The sequence below is a fragment of the Dermacentor silvarum genome, chromosome 6, assembly GCF_013339745.2.
Source record: "Dermacentor silvarum isolate Dsil-2018 chromosome 6, BIME_Dsil_1.4, whole genome shotgun sequence".
Taxonomy (NCBI): domain Eukaryota; kingdom Metazoa; phylum Arthropoda; class Arachnida; order Ixodida; family Ixodidae; genus Dermacentor; species Dermacentor silvarum.
This window is the reverse complement of record NC_051159.1, coordinates 36,362,305-36,381,750: the sequence shown is the minus strand read 5'-3', so window position 1 is coordinate 36,381,750 and position 19,446 is coordinate 36,362,305.

The window sequence follows — 19,446 nt, the reverse complement described above, 5'->3', positions numbered from 1 at the left end:
TTCTGGAACTTTATGGGTTTAAGGTTCTTATAAACTTGGGCCAACATGCGCGCACTGGAGCCCTCGTGTACAAGCTGTTCCTGAAATGGAAGTACGCGCTCGCAATCTTCCATCACACACGAAAATATTAAATATAACCGTGACTGTCAGCTGGCATCTGATAATTTTCTCCAAACATTTTCAGGAAACGCTCCCAATGTGATCGATCAGCTGGACCAGGGCAGGCAAAGTAAAATAAGAGGAATCAGAAGAAAGTTAACGGCCTATTAAATTTGAGACCGTTCTTTTTTGCGGGCGGTAAGGTCTGGCTCCCCGTGGCGATAGGGACACTGGTCCTATGGATTTAAGCAAAGCCCCCGCTGAAAATACTGGTATTTCCAGTGCGCTTCTTCGCATGCGAGCTGATTGTGGAGATACATATCTGAAGAACCAATTGGAAAGTTGCCCCAGTAATGCCTCATATTTAAACCAGATGTACGAAAACAGATTATATAAATTTGTGGTGAAATTATCAAAGAAAGCCTAGATGCAAAAGTGAACGCTGCAGGCTGCTTCTCCGTACTTGCTGACGAAACGACGGATATTGCTGGAATCGAACAGCTTACTGTTTGGTCTAGGTACCTAAACAAGGATGTCAACGATATCGAAGAAGTGTTTTTAGGTTTTAGCACAGGAATAGATGCCCTCTCTTATTGAGACTGCAGGTTATATGAACATGTGTACAAACTGTTGCAGATTCTAGTCACCTTTCCAGTGCCACTGCCAGCGCAGAGAGTTTCAAACATGATATTACTAAAAAACTACTTGCGCTCTACAATGTCTGAGGAACGCATGGTTATGCTGGCGCTTCTATACACCCACAGAGACGTCACCATCAACGTGTGCGAAGTTATTGAACGCTTCGCTAAACTTCCCCGCCGAGTGAAGCTTATCGTTTAGATAGCGAAGCAGCAAAAATCAATGCATGTAAAAATATCTGTTCCTTCACGTTCCTATATAAGCTCGTAATTATGAAAACGTATGACTGTTCATTAGCTTTTCAAACCACAGAAATGTTCGCCGTTTATTGTAACAGTTAGCATCATAATCAAAATTATCATGCGAATACAAAAATTACGAGGACATCAACAACCAATTTCGACCGACCTTGCTCATTGAAAGCCCGGCCCACGCGGCGTTTCCCAAAAACGCACTCGGATGTTGGGTAAATCAACTTGCCGCATCATCTGTGGCTTTCGTTTGTCCTTTTCTTTCCTTTTTAGCTACATGCTTTTACTTCTTTTTGAAACTAAGCAATACCCTTGTTTAATTTTGGGTGCAGAATAATTGTTGCCACTGTGCAGGCAATTGAAATACGCATTTTCGTATTGATTTCTGCATTCTTTTTCTATTATTCTAGTCACATGGTGCTGTCGCGACCGCAGCATGGCCCAATGCATATCACGATTTCTGCGATCATAGTTTTGTTCTTGCCTGGATAATCTGTCTTTATACTCGTATGTGTGAAGTTTACTATCTGTAACTGCGCAACAAGCTTATTTGTCTTGTTTGAAGCATTATATACAGTGGCGTTTGCATAGATACGTAGATTTATTGTAGACTTATACGTATGTTTAAATATCTTGTTGCGAGGTTTTGTGTATACAAGCAGTGAACTTGGTTTCCAGCGACACTTTTTTGCCGTTTGTCTTCGCATTTGTATATTCCATTCTATCTTCGCATTTCTAATGTATATGCTGCGGAACTTCTGCTTTTTATATGTACTCACTGTTGCGACTAGAATTTTGGTGCAATTACAATATACGACCGGTAACAGCTGCTCCTGCGCAATCCATTGCAACGAAGGACATCGTCATTGAGGTTTTTCCCTGACCGTTGCATATGTACAAAAGTGTAAACACGGTTGCGGAATGACAAAGATTCATTAAAATATTTGTCCTCAACTTGTTCATTTTATGGCCGTCACGTTTTTCATATCAGCTGCATACACTGCTTTGCTGGTTTCGAACTGACATAGTTCTAAAATTCGCGGGATATTTTGTTTACTTATCAAATAGACAAAACAAAAACGCGGAAGCATTGATATCAGCTATTTCTGCCAGAATTTTTGGGACATACGAATATATTCTTCTATGAAAAAAATACATATTTTACTTGTTTTGACCGTACGTAGCATTCAATGATTCGTGTGCAGCATCTAATATACAATGGCATTGGCAATGGTAATGCGGTTATTATTCATGTGTTTGATCCCTCGACAACTCCTGTAAGGAGGAGGCCGCGCTGCAACTTGAGCCCCCCCCAAACAAAATTTCTGGCTACGCCACTGGTAATCGGAGATTGCAGGAAGAGGCCTTCGTCCCGCAGAGCACATAAATATATGATGATGATGATGATGATGATGATGATGATGATGATGATGATGATGATGATGATGATAAATGTTACGAACAGGAATACGGTGCCGGAGAAAGGCTGACATGGGCCACGTTTCGATAGGCCTACCTATGGATCTTCATCAAACGCGGCCTTGTCACCCTCGGCATCTTAAGTTTTTTTTACCACAGTGTGCCACGCCATCTGTCGGCCCCCTTCTTGATGTTGGATCATAATGATATCGGGTTTTTCACACGTAATACCCCATAATATTTTTTTAATCGTGCAACATGTTTAAAAAGCAACGAGATACAAAGAAAACCAGCAGACTAGGCTGTGAGCTGACTTCTTGAAACAGTAGTGACTCCCTCAACTTGTATTATATAAGCCGCGGTGGCTTAGCGGTCATGTCGTTGTGCTGCTAAGCACTAGGTCGTGGGTTCGATTCCCGACCTTGACGGCCGCATTTTGATGGGCCTTAAAAGCTGAAACGATCGTGTATTTAGACTTAGATGCACGTTATAGCGAACCCCAGCCGGTCAAAATTAATCCGAAGTTTCCCACTTCGGCAAGCCTCATTGGCACGGTTTTGGCAGGTTAAATTCATGAATCTAGTTAAAATTGAAGTTTCCCTCAACTCCTTTCAATGTCCCAATGTTTCATGCAAAAATACCGCAATGCTGCGCAAACAGCATTGAACAACGACAACACAGATGACTACGGCACTACAGCAACGACACTACAACAACGGAGGCATGAAGACGACGTCGCGGTGTCAAAGAACTCACGGACGGACGGACGAAGCTAATCCACTTTTGAGCTCTTAAAGCAGTACTCATATCCTGGAAGGTGTGGCAACTCTGTCCCGCGCTCCTCGGACGTAAATGGATGAGACTAGCAAGCCGGGAGGTTTGGAAACATTTTAATTTGACTTAAAGTTCCGTCTCGAAATGCCAGAGCTGGCATTATCGATATTTGCATGTGATCACGAAACAGAGATACATTTGCTGACGGCTGGTAGTAATAAGACTAGGCGTGATGACATCGCTGAATAAAAAATAAAAATAAAAAAAGGAGAGGGCTGCACGCTCTTTTCCTTTTTTGTCCGCTAGACGATAGCGATGCCACGCTTCGTTCACATGAATATCAAGATGGCGCGAAAGATGCTGAAACAAACAAGCAAACGAACAAATAAACAAACAAACAAACAAAAAACGATTGTTGTTGTGACGTTGCTCTTTAAAAAATTACTATTGATTTTTGTTTACATATCGTAGGGGAATGTTGAACCAATATTTTTCCCATGATGTCACCACAGCTTACAAAACATATATTCGACAGTGCTGCTGTTGAGCATTTCTGAACCACAAGGTTACTGACGACACTGCTGATTTATTGTTTTGGAATTATTGGCGTTCAGTGTATATTACCAGGCGTACTTATATTTTCCAGTGACATCTTTCACCGGCTAACATATGGTAAGGGCTCAGCGCAAGAGGCGCCTTTCTGTATCAGAAGTTTCTCGAATGTTATCGCTGATTCTATCTGGTGTTTACGTTGTCGCCGAGACTTGTGTAATCCGATCGTGTGCGCGACGCGAGTGGTAGCGTACGTTGTAGAACTTACGCGAGAACCACAGATTATGCTTTCGACGAGCGTCCTCGCCGCTATCATTGAACTGCGTGTTACTTCTTTTTCTGGGCACACGTTCACCAAATAAACAGTTATGTACCCGACGCGATGGCCCAGTTAGCTAAGGCGTTGCGCTGCTGAGCACGAGGTCGCGGGATCGAATCCCGGCCCCGGCGGCCGCATTTCGATGAAGGCGAAATACCAAAACGCCCGTGTGCTTGCGTTGTAGTGCAGGTTAAAGAACCCCAGGTGGTCAAAATTAATTCGGAGCCTTCCACTACGGCGTGCCTCATAATCAGAACTGGTTTTGGCACGTAAAACCCCAGAAAGAAGAAGAACAGTTAGGTTCGTGATTTGCGTTGTGCCACTGTGGTTCTTCACCGTCACAACAACGTGACGACATATAGGGTAGGGTATCCTAGCTAACGTTAGCAAAGTTGTTGAAATAAAAAAATATATTCAAAAGACACGATGCAAGATACAAATTTATGGCCTACGGTGTTCGGTCGTTACAAGCCTCACAACCGAACACCGTAGGTCTTAAAATCATGTCTCGCACCGCGTTTCTTAAATGTTTGTTTTCTTTGAACAGCTTGGCTAACGTTAGCTGGGATATACACGCGATATAAACTGGGAAAACATATAAATGAGACTGCTTCTAGAAGCTGTCTACTACAAGCTGAAACAAAGCCAAGATGGCGGAAAGACCATCTTTACAACCTTCGTTCTCTTCGACACAGTGATCAACGTCATCTCTGTCACATTGCTCGCAGTCCCGTGACAATATGTATGTGTGCGTGTGTGTGTGAGCCTGAAGACTATCTGAACCGAATGCCTTGTTTTTTGTTAGATACAACCACACGGAGTCGGCAGGCAATGAAGCAACAATCAAAAGCTAGAGCATTATGCTACCTCGATCTGGTGCATCACGCACCTGCGGTGATATCTCAACAGGTTTTGAGCTTACAAAACAATTACTTAATGATCTTGTTCAGCACTCATGAACAAAAAAGTATGCGACATCATTATGTTGCCGAATTGTTGTGCAATTATTAAATGTATGTGTGCATGTGTGGTATGGAGAAAAATAGCTGGAACGAGCTTCTTTTGTCTCGCTCGTTTGTTTGTTTTGTATTTTTTCTCCGCTTCACTACAGCGGCCGAAGAAACGCCGTTACACGGCGCTACCTCTGGCGAACGTGTTGTCTCCCGTCTGCCGAGCCTAATTACCTCGAACCACACCACCTATCTCAGCACCTAAGCCCGTCAGCCGCCACGAAGAACGCTAGGGTAACCTCTGCAGTAACCGCAGCAACGCGAACAAGTAAACTCCGCGTATATAGGCAAATGCGGCCATGTACCGCAGCATCAAAACCCACCCTACTCCACAAAGAAAGCTCCATTTTAGTATAATACTGGTCCGTAAAGTGCCTTGGGGCAGGCATAACGCTTGTACCGCCGAGAACGTGCGCCAATAACTGAGATGAGATATATCATCAAAGTATCCATTTGCCAGGCACGGTAACACAACGCCAGCCTACAGCGTCGATACAACAGCCTACCTCAAGCATCCGCTGCAACGAGATATCTGGTTGCAAAGAAACATGATGCCGCTGAGGTTATCGACCTTTCTTTTTATTTCATGCATATTCTATCTCGTGATTACGAACGCATAGCATGCACGTGCGTATTCTCCCTCCACGCACTTCCTGTCGCGCCATCCTTTGTTGCGAGAAAAGAAATAACGCGCAAGAGAGTAAGTTTGTGAGCTTTTATCATGAGTAAGCGCGCTTGGAAGCTTCAAGCATGGTTAACCAGTAAGGTTTACATAATTTACTGGCAACAACATCAGTAGAAATCTATAAATCTTTTGACAGGCTTTTTAGTGCCTTATTTTGTATGAAATCGCGCGGTTCCTGCTATTCAGCGGCAGTTATACTGAAACGATGTCATGTTCTCACACGAGCGCGAATCGTTGGTCTTCGCTCTTGGTTTTTAATGCGAAAGCATTATATGCCCCATTGCGCGAAAATCCAGCGTTGTCGTCGGTGGCGTGACCGAAAGATGGTGCCAAAATTGGCCGACGGAGCGAAGAGGAAAAACACGCCAAAGACGCTCGGATTGGAGTCAGATTTGTCGGGTAGGTTTCTGCAAACACAGTGAATTAATGGAATTGAAAAGAAAATTCGGTACATTTTGGTCTGGGTGGGAATCGAACTCAGGCCTTCGAGGCGTGCGACGAGCACGCTTCCCAGATGCCACGGTGGCTGCACGGTTATTGCTGACTTAAGTTGTGCCTAGTGCGCGCGTCATTTCACATGTCACGTCACTGCTTCCGTCACTACCCCTCACGTGTCACTTGCTATTCGGATTTTATAGGTGCTGTGTCTACTACGATGGACTCTCGAGGCCAAATCATGAGTGTATATAATGAGGTGTGCCTAGTGCGTGCGTCATTGCAAACGTTCCGTTGCTGCCTCCCGCGCGTCGCTCGATCTTAGGATTTCATCGGTGCTGTGTCTACTGGGATGCTCGCCGAAGCGTCCACCTCAGCGGCAGCTGTGAAACTTGGAAGCCCACGGAAGCACACTTCAAAAAACGAAGCAATGGAACACACACAAAAAAAAAATTCATCGTTCTGCAGAAAAATGGCACGAATGTTTCCGGTCTGTGTACAGCGTATACGCAAACACACACGCCGATTCAGCAGAAAGAATTTTAATGCGTGTCGAAAACAGAAATCATAGAAATTTAACCCAAGCGATTATAATACTTTCGTATTCCCGCACGTAAGCAGTCTTAAGTGTCCCTGCTGAATTTTTATTGTGAACTTCCTTGAGTGTCATGATTCGCTGACACCACGAACGCATCTCTGAAAAGGGCGCCAAGCAGCACGTGCCTGAATTATGGAGCCATATGCAAGTAAGTTTCCGTGGATAAGCTGGTGCGGTGATCGACAATTAGGCCTAGAACGAGAACTTTTTCTGTGTGGTTATGACTACCAAGGCTGCGGCTTGCGTGCAGGGCTCGCTTAGCAATTTGCTGCTTTCTGCCAAGCAGCAGGCATTGGCGCAATAACCTTGATTTGAAATTAACCTTCTCTCGATTTGTGAATTTTGTCCCCTACAGGCCTGTCATGTCTTTGAAAGTAAGTCTAGAATTCCCCCGTGGCATTCTGTGGGCGCTATAACGTAAAATGGTTCCAAGCTGTTTTGATTCCACTTTCTGCAATCAGCCTCCACGATTGGTCAAAACATTTCCGGGGCACTCCCAACTTCGCCTGTCTCTCACGCGACGTCACGAAAACCGCGATAGCTGCCCATCAGATATAACGTGTACACACTGATTATGCATGATTAAACCGCACAAAAGAAAAATAATTATTCCAGATTCGGCGCCTTTTCACCATTAGCCCTCTGCTATTGGTTCAATGTTTTCTGGCTATGCCCACTTCGCCTGTCTGCCACGCGACCTCACAAAACCGCGAAAACTCACCACGTCAAAGTGACATTTACGCGAAAAAAATGCATTAATATGCCGAACAAAACTGAATTTTTTTCTGAATAGCCACAGACTGCCCCGTTATGAAAGGAATAGAAGATGGCTGCCCGCCGATCGCTCAGGCCCTCTCTACTCGCATTTGCCGGTGAGCATGTATTTATTTGCGCATGATAAACCTTCCTGCGTGGCAGTAAAACGTTATCGAGCCCTTTCGGCACGTATACGACATCGCTCTGCCAACTCTTTTTGGTGAGGATCTGTTTTAGCGGCATTCTTAACCTTCCGCTGCACGCCGCCGCGATTTTCGACCAGCCGCGGCAAGCTAAGTAAGGCGAAGCGGACCATTCGGAGGAGCCGGCACCACCCTCTTCATGCAGTTATCTATTTTCACTGTGCTGGCTCGGCCCCATCGAAACCTTCTACACTAGAGCGTGCTCCTCGCCTCTTGTCAGCCAATTAGATAAGGAAAACCGCTGAGTGTAGACAATATTATTGGTTTTGAAAGCGAACAAAGGTGGCCTCCTATAAACGAGGAGAGTGTTTGATTGGGTTGTTCAGACAACGCTGCGGGTCACCGCCCGATGCTTGCGTCGGTGGTTACGTAAATTTGATGTCAGGAGTTTGGAATCAAAACAGTTTGGAATCATTTTACGTTATAGCGCCCCTGTATTTGAACATTAAAAATGTGCGCTGAACTTCGTTTTTTTTTTCTTAGAAGAGCGGCATTGCGTATATATTGCAGGTTCCTCTATTGACGCGTTTAAGTAGTATGTGATTGCTTAATTACTGTGGTGTATAGGATTAAGCGGACCTAACAGAAATATATAACACCATTTCCTTTCCCATTCGAAGGTGCGATTTATTGCTTCTATCTGAATGGAACATGTTCCTTAATAGTCTTCATTGCCTTCTATGTTCGAGTACATGTGCTACTGTGCTTAATACTAGCGGTGTGTCCCACGTAATGAGTTTCCATAAGTTGCGATATAGTTCGTGTGCTCTATTTATTAGGCCGTTAGGATAAATTAGCGAATGAGGAAATCATTATAGCGACGTAGAACTGGTTTGTGGCCAACTGCGTTGTACTAACCTAACCAAAGCTTTGTCGACCGAGCGCCGACCACCCATTCGTCACTTGTACACTTCCGTGGTCTCCATCTCCCGCGACATGTTGGCCCTCGTGTGGTCTCCGTCTCCGGCAAGCCTGCCCAACTAGCACCGTGCATCATGCCCTCTTCTATCAGTGATGTTCCGTGCAGGGAATTTTCCCTGTTTATGGGAATTTGGGGCCACAGTTTTGAAAGAAAGGCAAAAAGGGGCAATCATTGCGATATTGCATGTAACTTTAAGATTGATGAAGTAAATATTAGAATTATGCCAATGAGCAGGCCATCACTTTGACGTCTACAGCACCCCCTTTTCAGTGCACGGGCCAAACTTGGAGTGGGTCGCTTCAAGTTCTCATAGCCTTTGAATAGCTGGTGCGCTGTTGGGTAGAAAACGTGAGCTAGTTTGCTGCGTAAATATCCAATAACATGACTTACTGACAATCGCTAAAAAGCTGTGGTGGTAGTTGATGCTGGAGCTCTGTATACGGGGAAGAAGATATGTGTGGAACCGACCGACATTATATAGAAATTGAGTTCTCATATGCTGTCCGACCGACATGTTCAATAAACTCCAATGTTCTTAAATATCGACATCTCTTAAAATCTCTTAAATATCGAAACATCGACATATCTCCACCTAGCGGGATCGGTCGCTGTTTTAAAGAAATCTCAATTCGATCTTAACAAAACCAAAATGTGGTTTCAATGATGGGTCAATGACCGCTAAAGAAATATTCAACAGAGTTATAGCCCAATGGACTTCCAACAAGTTTTGTGGGCCCAATGCTCAAGTGGTCTCAACACTTACCGCAATGATAATGTAACAAACGCCGATGTTCTGCCAATGTTGTGTCAGTGGTGGCTCAACAAACATTCAAAAGAGTCACGGCACAATTGATTTTCAAACAATTTTGAGTTGCCAATATACAAAACGCCTCGAGACTTACATTAATGATATTTCACCAAAATCATAATCTGTTGTCAATACAATTAGTCAACAATGACCGATGATATTTCAATATGTTCTGAATCATTTTTGTAAGGGCAGCAAGGATACGGCAGCAGATAGAACTTGCCCTGCGTTCACAGAATTGTAAAAACACGGTTGCAGACTTTTACAGTCAGCAGAAGGAAATTATCCGACGCGGTTGCTACATGTGTTGACCACCTCAAATCTTCTTACTGTAACATAAAGTTTTTTTTTCGTCAGGATCAGAATGAAATTCATCGAAGTTCAGAATTATTAAGGCAGTTCCCACTGCTTTCTTTCTTTCTTTCTTTCTTTCTTTCTCTCTTTCTTTCTTTCCTTCTTTCTTTCTTTCTTCCTTCTTTCTTTCTTTCTTCTTTTCTCTTGCTGACTGGAATTGTGTTTTGTAGCCGGCTTCTGTATAAAAGGTGCCAGTACGCCCTTAAATTCATTTAATATAAAAATAAAAATGTAAAAGTGTGATGATATTAAATGATGTCGCAGAGAAAGTGATTGTTATGGAGCCTCCAAACACCCACACCAAGCAAACTCCCAATTTGTTAAACGCACTAAAAGAAAGACCGGCCTTTTTAAAAATAATACTGTAATATTACTGTTTCGGCGGGACGAAGAGATTAATTACAGATATTGAACTTCAACAATGGGGAGGGACAGAAGCTTCAGGCAGCCAAAGTCACAAATATTTTTGTGAATTCGTAAGGGATGTTTTCGATTGGCTGACTGCCTTCGCTGATTACATTTTCAGCATCAGGACCGGCTTGAATGGACTTACGAACAAATCTAGCGTAAGAGGTTTTTGTGAATACCGGCCCAGATCATGTAGGATGAAGTCAGTCCGAACAATGCGAAGAATATTACCAGGTCACTTGATGGGGCTAAAAGTGAATGCCATTGTTGCGCCTGACGCCTCTCGAATTGCAGCAAAACCTGATATTCAAATGTTCTTTCTTCTGCTTTTGTCTGGTCGCTATCTCTAAGGTGTCCTTGTTTCATAAGTTTTTGGCACGAGTTTCTGGTGGTTATTTTGGTCCTACGAAAAGTGAATTCATCTGTCTCTATATTTGTTATAGTAACGTATTATTTGTCATTACGTTCATCTATTATTCAAACGGTGGTTCACAACTGTTACACATATTTAATTCTCCGGTACCCTGTCGCTTCACCCTAATTAGATTGGTCTGATGTCGGATCATAAAGGATTAGTTATGAATCAAATAGCAAATAGCTTCGCGGGCCTGTTCTTTCGGTACTTCTTGCATCAGCTTTCATAAACTGTTGCTAGGTTGAAGAGGCACGCTTATATGCAAGACCCCTTGAATGCATTATTAACAAGTTTATCTGAGTATGGACATATCGAATTATCGAATTGATTGTCGAATTGAACTCATCTTTACAAAATTGGCGCTGTCGAGCAGCTTTGTTGAACTATTCTTTTCATAGAACTGGTCTGGCGCCCTCCCGACGCTGTGCCCATTATGAGGCGATAAATCCTTTATTATTAGGATGCTGCCGTTTTTGTTTATTAAAAATATTTTAGACAGATAAGTTCACTGTATGAGAATGAATCTTTCGATTAAGAATTAAGCCATTTCCACGCTTGTGAAATCTGATGAAACAGCGGAGCTCTGCTAGCGTGGGTGAAGAGCGTAGTGGGTATGACGCTCGCTTTCGGAACGTGTGTACCCGGATTCAAACCCCGCTTTTCCTTCTTTCTCTCTCTGGGTTTCTTTTTTCTCTCTCTCTCGCTCTCATTCTCTCTTTCTCTCGCCCACAGCAAGTTGTGTTACAATCGTCGATACAACGCAATCATATGGTTCACATAAATTGATGTTGTGCAAGCGTGGGTGTGTAACCTAGTGGTTATGAAGCTCTCCTTCGGACCGTGGGTACCCGGACTCGAATACTGCTTCGCCAAGAAAGTTTATTTTATTTATTTCTCTCGCTCTCTGTCCGTCTCTCTTTCTCTCTCTGCACCTTCTCTCCTCATTTCACACGCTCTCTACTTCGCTCGAAACTGCGAACACCATGTTGAATAATATGCTCCGAAAAAGAAGAGAAGACGACGAAGCCAGAAGCGAGCGTGGACTAGAGCGCGCGCTCACATTTTTTAGGCTTTTTTCGCAAGCGTCGAATAAACAAGACGTTCTCTACTTCGGCTCCGCTTCCTGGTTTTTCAACAGTATGGTGCCGTGACCAGGAACAGATCTGCAGTTGAAGAACCCTGACGATGAAGCGAGCTACCTGAAGAGGACGACCGACCGACGCGATCAACGCGACGACGCTGCGACAGAATCGAAGAACGATCCACGTCATCACGAGGCCTACGATTCCCGACGTGGCGACATGGAAAGACTACGACGGAAGCGTGCTACCGTTCGAGCGGCGGTCACCAGGATCATCAACATGACAACTCTTATGCAGACGGAACCAACACCCTCTGGTGAGCTGACCGACCATCTTAACCTATTGAAGATAAAGGAAGCTATGCTTACGGACCTTGATAACCAAGTAGAAGAGCATGTTACCGATGATAACCTTGAGGATGAGCTTCAAAGTGTCGGACAGTACCAGGAATCTATCGTCCTCGCGAAATCTCGCGCTGAACGCATTTTATCCGCTCTGCAAACAACGAATACGCACGCATCTCACGATGACTTTCATCAAGCGCGCGTACACGTTAAGCTACCTAAGCTCGATGTGCCGAAGTTTCACGGTGACCCCATTAAATGGCCAGAAATACTGTTGAAAAACCAGGAAGCGGAGCCGAAGTAGAGAACGTCTTGTTTATTCGACGCTTGCGAAAAAAGCCTAAAAAATGTGAGCGCGCGCTCTAGTCCACGCTCGCTTCTGGCTTCGTCGTCTTCTCTTCTTTTTCGGAGCATATTATTCAACAGCTCCCGGCCGAACAATTTGCGTGTGCTTGCTTCCTTTCAAGACGGAGCTTGTCCAGCCGATTCTAGGTGATACAGCATCTGTATCGGTCTCCGCAACGTGTTTCCACTAGAAGTGCGCACTTTGCATGAGCGAACTTTGCCGTCGCTGCCCGGAAATAATTCTGTCACTTGTCCCATCTTCCACAATTGTCTTGGCGAGTTTAATTCTTTTATCAGTACTATGTCTCCAAGCTTCACTGATTCTGAGTGTCTAGTTTCATTAATGTGAGCTGAACGAAGTTCTTGGAGGTACTCTCGTCGCCACCGGTTCCAGAGATTGTTTAACACATGTTCTCTGTGTTTCCATCTTCGTTGAAGTAATTCGCGTGACGACGGTGTCTCTTTTGATGCTGTGCTCGACAAGTCTGGAGGAAGCATAGTCAATCTTTGTCCTATGAGGAAATGACTTGGCGTAAGCGGCGTTGGTTCAGAGGCTTCTGCATACACAAATGTTATCGGTCGTGAATTTATCATCGCTTCAACTTGATAGAGCGTGGTCGAAAGTTCTTCATAGTTGAAGAAATTATTTCCCAGTGTTTTCTTCAATGTAGACTTCACAGATATAATGAGTCGTTCCCAGAATCCTCCCCACCAGGGAGCTTGTTCTGTGATAAATTTCCAAACAATCCTGTGACTTCCGAAATACGATTGTACTTCCTGTGATTTCATTAATTCATAAAGTCGCTGGATCTCCCTTGAGGCCTTTCTAAATGTCTTGGCGTTGTCGGAATATACAATCTTACAAATTCCTCGTCGTGCCACAAATCGTTTAATGCCAGCAGGAATTTGTCGTAAGTAAGATTGGTGACAAGCTCCAGATGAACCGCTCTGACGACTGCACACGTAAGATGAGTATGTAGCACTTCTTCGTTGGTCCTCCGTTATCCTTGTGTAGAAGCGGTCCGGCAAAATCGATACCACTGACTTCGAAAGGTGGAGAGGGCTGAACACGTTCGGCTGTCAGAGGCGCGAAGGGCTCCGAGTATTGCTTGCAGGAATATCGCCGGCAGACTGTGCATTCGTGAATGACTTTCTTTACAACCTGTCTGGCCCTCAGTATCCAGAAGTTTTCTATCAGTTAAGGTAAAAGGAAACTGAGGCCAGCGTGTAAAAGTCGTTGGTGTTCCTTCTTGACCAACAATTTTGTGAATGTGTCTGAAGCAGGAAGCAGAATGGGGTGCTTGGAACTTTCCCGAAGGTTGCTGAACTGAAGGCGACCGCCCAAGCGAAGAAGCCCTAATTCGTCGTGATATGGTCTGAACCGCTGGAGTGTAATGTCCATTCTGCTGACATCCGGTCCAAATACTTTATCTTGCGTTCGACATATCCAATAAATTTCAGCCTCTTGTACTTCAGTTACGTCTAAAGGTCCCTTCTTTCTGGCGTCTGCGTACCTGCAATTTTTAGTAAATCGTTGTATCCATGCAGTTATACGCATCAGTCGGTTATAAGAGCTGTAGTCGTCGATGTTTACAATCGTAAGCACTGGTCGAGCTGTTGCTTTCAAACACGTAGTTTCCTCTTCTAGGCCGACTGTATACTGAATTGCTGCGGCTGTACAGGTAGTTTTTTCTATTTCGACTATATCCTCGATGTAGCAAGGCTCGTCGAAAGTCGTCTCAGTGTAAAGAAAGTTTGGTCCTTTCCACCAAATCGAACTTTGCAAGATTTGCTCCGCAGTGGTTCCTCTAGACAGTAAATCGGCTGGATTTTGATCACCCGGACAATGTCTCCACATGTTCAAATTGGTTAGGGAGAGTATCTGTGCAACTCGATTTGCTACGAACTGTTCCCAGCGTTTCGTTGAACGGCGTAGCCAATGAATCACGATCATAGAATCTGTCCACATAACTGTTTCAACGCCCTCTAGGTTTAGGGCACGTTTCACTGTTGCAGTTAGTCGAGCTGCAACGAGGGCTCCCATCAGTTCTAATCGTGGCAAAGTTATCTTTTGTAGAGGTGCGACTCTCGACTTGGCTAGCAGAAGCTGAACTGTTTTGTCTCCCTTGATGTCTCGTATCTGAAGGTAAAGCACGGCGCCGTACGCAACTGGGCTAGCGTCACTGAAGGCGTGGATGGTAACCTGCACATTCTTGTCCAGGAGGAATTGACCAAAATGTCTCTTAACTTCCAGCTGATGAACAGTTCTGAGGCCTTTAGTCCACGCTCTCCACTCAATAAGAAGGCACTCAGGAAGTGGCGCATCCCAGGTGTATTTCTCTAACCACAGCCTTTGTATAAATAACTTGACTACCAGCACGAAAGGCGCTAAGAATCCAAAAGGATCGTACATGAGTGAGGCGAAGCTTAAGATCTGTCTTTTCGTAACCTTTTGCTCGCTCAATGATTCAAGCATCTTCGTTAGTGATGGCTTTAAGATGTCTTTGTCGGTATCCCAAACGAGACCAAGAATCTTCTTTTCGTTTTCTACATCGAACTGTATCCTTTACGTCTCTACTATTGTAAAAGTTTCGTAAGTGTCCATCATTTGTCGTCCACTTTGTTAGATGCATTCCTGCCTCTTTCAAGATACCGAAGCAATCGCTAACGACTTGCTGCGCTTCTTCTTTGTTCTGTGCCCCGATGACCAAGTCATCAACGTAGAAATGATCTTTCAATAGTTTGGCAGTCGAAGGGTATTTGTCTTCTACCAGTTGGAAGTGGTGTCGCAGAGTTGCAGCAAGGAGAAAAGGACTGCTGCAGGCGCCAAAGGGAACCCTTGTCATGCGCAGTTCTTCAATATTGGAAGACCCTTCTTCAAACCAGATGTAACGAAACGCGTCTCGGTCGTGTTCAGCCAGCGACACTTGAAGAAACGCTTTTTCGATGTCGGCGGAAATTCCAATCTTGAAGCTGCGAAACTTCAGCAGTAAGTCGAGGATGTTGGGGTTCAAATTCGGCCCTGTCCACAAGACGTCGTTGAGTGAAGGTGAGTCCGCAGCACGAGAAGAGGCGTCGAATACCACCCGTACTTTCGTTGTAGCTCTGTCGCGTCTCACTACTGCTCGGTGTGGCATATAGTACGTGATATGTTCACTCGCACTGTCCGTTGTGACCTCAGCGAAGTCGTTGCTGTAGTAGCTCCTAATAGCAGTGTCATATTCCTTCTGAAACTCTGGTTCTCGATGTAGCCTTCTCTGCAAGGACTCCAGCCTCTTTAACGCGACATCCCGGTTGTTTTTAAGCTGGGAACAATTGCTGCGCCATGGCAATTCAACTTGATAGCGACCATTGATTCTAATAGTTGATTCCACGAAGTTCTTCAAGACGGATTCGTCATCTTTCGAAAGTCTCTCTTCGTTAGTCAGTCCCAGATGTTCTATTTCTCAGAAAGACCTCAGTTGCTGGGAAACATTGGCTTCCGTTAGGCATATGTTGAAGTTCCTTACGGTTTCCGGCTTGTAGAACTTAGGTGGGCTTCTGGTATCTCCATGAAGTGTCCATCCGATGATAGTTTCGATGGCGGTCAAGGAGTCGTCCAGTCGATGAATTCTTCCGCTGACGAGCTGCCAGTAATAGTCTGCACCTATAAGCACGCTTATTCCAGGCTCAGGCGAGACCTGAATTGCGTTGACGTCAGCCAAAGGTAAGTTCTTGCTTTTCAACTTTTCAAGTACATTTGTCTCTGTCAATGCTGACAAGTCATTGCATATTTCGGGAACTTCTATAGCCTCTACTTCAAGTGAGTTTGAGTCGTACTGGCTATGCAGCTGTGACTCGTACTCTCCGATAATATTTCCGTGGTGCTGAAACGTTTCCAAATCCCGAGATGGTGAGCTGCTCTCTGCTAACACAGTGGCTTTCAGCTTCCTAGACAATTCTTCCGTGATGAAGCTGCGTTGACTGCCACCATCAATCAACATTCTTACAAGGCATTTGCTTCCAGTGCCCAAAGCCCAAACTTGGGCGGTCTGCAGAAGAACAGTGTACTTTAGCGAGTCTGGTGACGAGCTGGAAACAGTTGTCTGTGTTTCTGTATTCTTCTGCTTCCATTTTGGGTCGCACATCGTGGTGATATGTCGCCCCTTGCATTTCGCACAGCTTAGTCTCTTCCAGCTTCGGCAGTCTTTAGCTTTGTGGTATTGTCTACCGCAGCGGAAGCAGCATCCTAATTTGCGTAGTTTCTCTTTTTTCTCGTCTAATGTTAGTTCCGCTGGGCAGACATCCACCGAGTGATTTTTGTCTCCGCACATTATACAACTCTCTGGAGTCAGTTTCACGGTTAACATAGATGCAGAACCTTGGAAATGTTCATTAGATTGTCGTTTTGAGGTTGAGGCTTGTTCTCTCTTGTCAGAAGTCATCATTATAGCCTGTTCCCGGCTTCTTACTTCAAGGCTCAAGAAGTCTAGAAGAACAGACATTTCATCTAGCCTGTCACTAGTAACGCCTGTATCTGTCGAAGACAAGATGCGCTGAGTATAACGGAGTACCATTTCTTGCGGAAGATTTTGTATTATAGCAGTTTTCAGAAGCACTCCATATTCTTTTTCTTCGACGCCAAGGTTATGCAGGGATCTCACGCGAGTCTGCACTTCTTCATGCAACCTTTGAAGCCCTTCGAAATCTTCGCAGGAACGAACTTTACGTAGGTTCAGAAGACGACGCATGTGGTCGTTAACAATCAGCGTCTTCTGACCGAATCTTTCTTTGAGAAGTTCTATAGCTGTGCTATAGCTCTCGTTAGTTGTCGACAGACCGCTGATGACACTTTCCGCTTTACCCATCAGGTAGCTCCGAAGATATTTCAGTTTGTCTACGTTTGAGAGATATCGGTTCTGGTGAACGGTAGACTCAAATTGATCCCAAAATTCTGGCCATTTATTGGGGTCACCGTGAAACTTCGGCACATCGAGCTTAGGTAGCTTAACGTGTACGCGCGCTTGATGAAAGTCATCGTGAGATGCGTGCGTAGTCGCTGTTTGCAGAGCGGATAAAATGCGTTCAGCGCGAGATTTCGCGAGGACGATAGATTCCTGGTACTGTCCGACACTTTGAAGCTCATCCTCAAGGTTATCATCGGTAACATGCTCTTCTACTTGGTTATCAAGGTCCGTAAGCATAGCTTCCTTTATCTTCAATAGGTTAAGATGGTCGGTCAGCTCACCAGAGGGTGTTGGTTCCGTCTGCATAAGAGTTGTCATGTCGTTGATGATCCTGGTGACCGCCGCTCGAACGGTAGCACGCTTCCGTCGTAGTCTTTCCATGTCGTCACGTCGGGAATCGTAGGCCTCGTGATGACGTGGATCGTTCTTCGATTCTGTCGCAGCGTCGTCGCGTTGATCGCGTCGGTCGGTCGTCCTCTTCAGGTAGCTCGCTTCATCGTCAGGGTTCTTCAACTGCAGATCTGATCCTGGTCACGGCACCATACTGTTGAAAAACCAGGAAGCGGAGCCGAAGTAGAGAACGTCTTGTTTATTCGACCGATATCTCTCAAACGTAGACAAACTGAAATATCTTCGGAGCTACCTGATGGGTAAAGCGGAAAGTGTCATCAGCGGTCTGTCGACAACTAACGAGAGCTATAGCACAGCTATAGAACTTCTCAAAGAAAGATTCGGTAAGAAGACGCTGATTGTTAACGACCACATGCGTCGTCTTCTGAACCTACGTAAAGTTCGTTCCTGCGAAGATCACTCGGTGGATGTCTGCCCAGCGGAACTAACATTAGACGAGAAAAAAGAGAAACTACGCAAATTAGGATGCTGCTTCCGCTGCGGTAGACAATACCACAAAGCTAAAGACTGCCGAAGCTGGAAGAGACTAAGCTGTGCGAAATGCAAGGGGCGACATATCACCACGATGTGCGACCCAAAATGGAAGCAGAAGAATACAGAAACACAGACAACTGTTTCCAGCTCGTCACCAGACTCGCTAAAGTACACTGTTCTTCTGCAGACCGCCCAAGTTTGGCCTTTGGGCACTGGAAGCAAATGCTTTGTAAGAATGTTGATTGATGGTGGCAGTCAACGCAGCTTCATCACGGAAGAATTGTCTAGGAAGCTGAAAGCCACTGTGTTAGCAGAAGAGCAGCTCACCATCTCGGGATTTGGAAACGTTTCAGCACCACGGAAATATTATCGGAGAGTACGAGTCACACTGCATAGCCAGTACGACTCAAACTCACTTGAAGTAGAGGCTATAGAAGTTCCCGAAATATGCAATGACTTGTCAGCATTGACAGAGACAAATGTACTTGAAAAGTTGAAAAGCAAGAACTTACCTTTGGCTGACGTCAACGCAATTCAGGTCTCGCCTGAGCCTGGAATAAGCGTGCTTATAGGTGCAGACTATTACTGGAAGCTCGTCAGCGGAAGAATTCATCGACTGGACGACTCCTTGACCGCCATCGAAACTATCATCGGATGGACACTTCATGGAGATACCAGAAGCCCACCTAAGTTCTACAAGCCGGAAACCGTAAGGAACTTCAACATATGCCTAACGGAAGCCAATGTTTCCCAGCAACTGAGGTCTTTCTGGGAAATAGAACATCTGGGACTGACTAACGAAGAGAGACTTTCGAAAGATGACGAATTCGTCCTGAAGAACTTCGTGGAATCAACTATTAGAATCAATGGTCGCTATCAAGTTGAATTGCCATGGCGCAGCAATTGTTCCCAGCTTAAAAACAACCGGGATGTCGCGTTAAAGAGGCTGGAGTCCTTGCAGAGAAGGCTACATCGAGAACCAGAGTTTCAGAAGGAATATGACACTGCTATTAGGAGCTACTACAGCAACGACTTCGCTGAGGTCACAACGGACAGTGCGAGTAAACATATCACGTACTATATGCCACACCGAGCAGTAGTGAGACGCGACAGAGCTACAACGAAAGTACGGGTGGTATTCGACGCCTCTTCTCGTGCTGCGGACTCACCTTCACTCAACGACGTCTTGTGGACAGG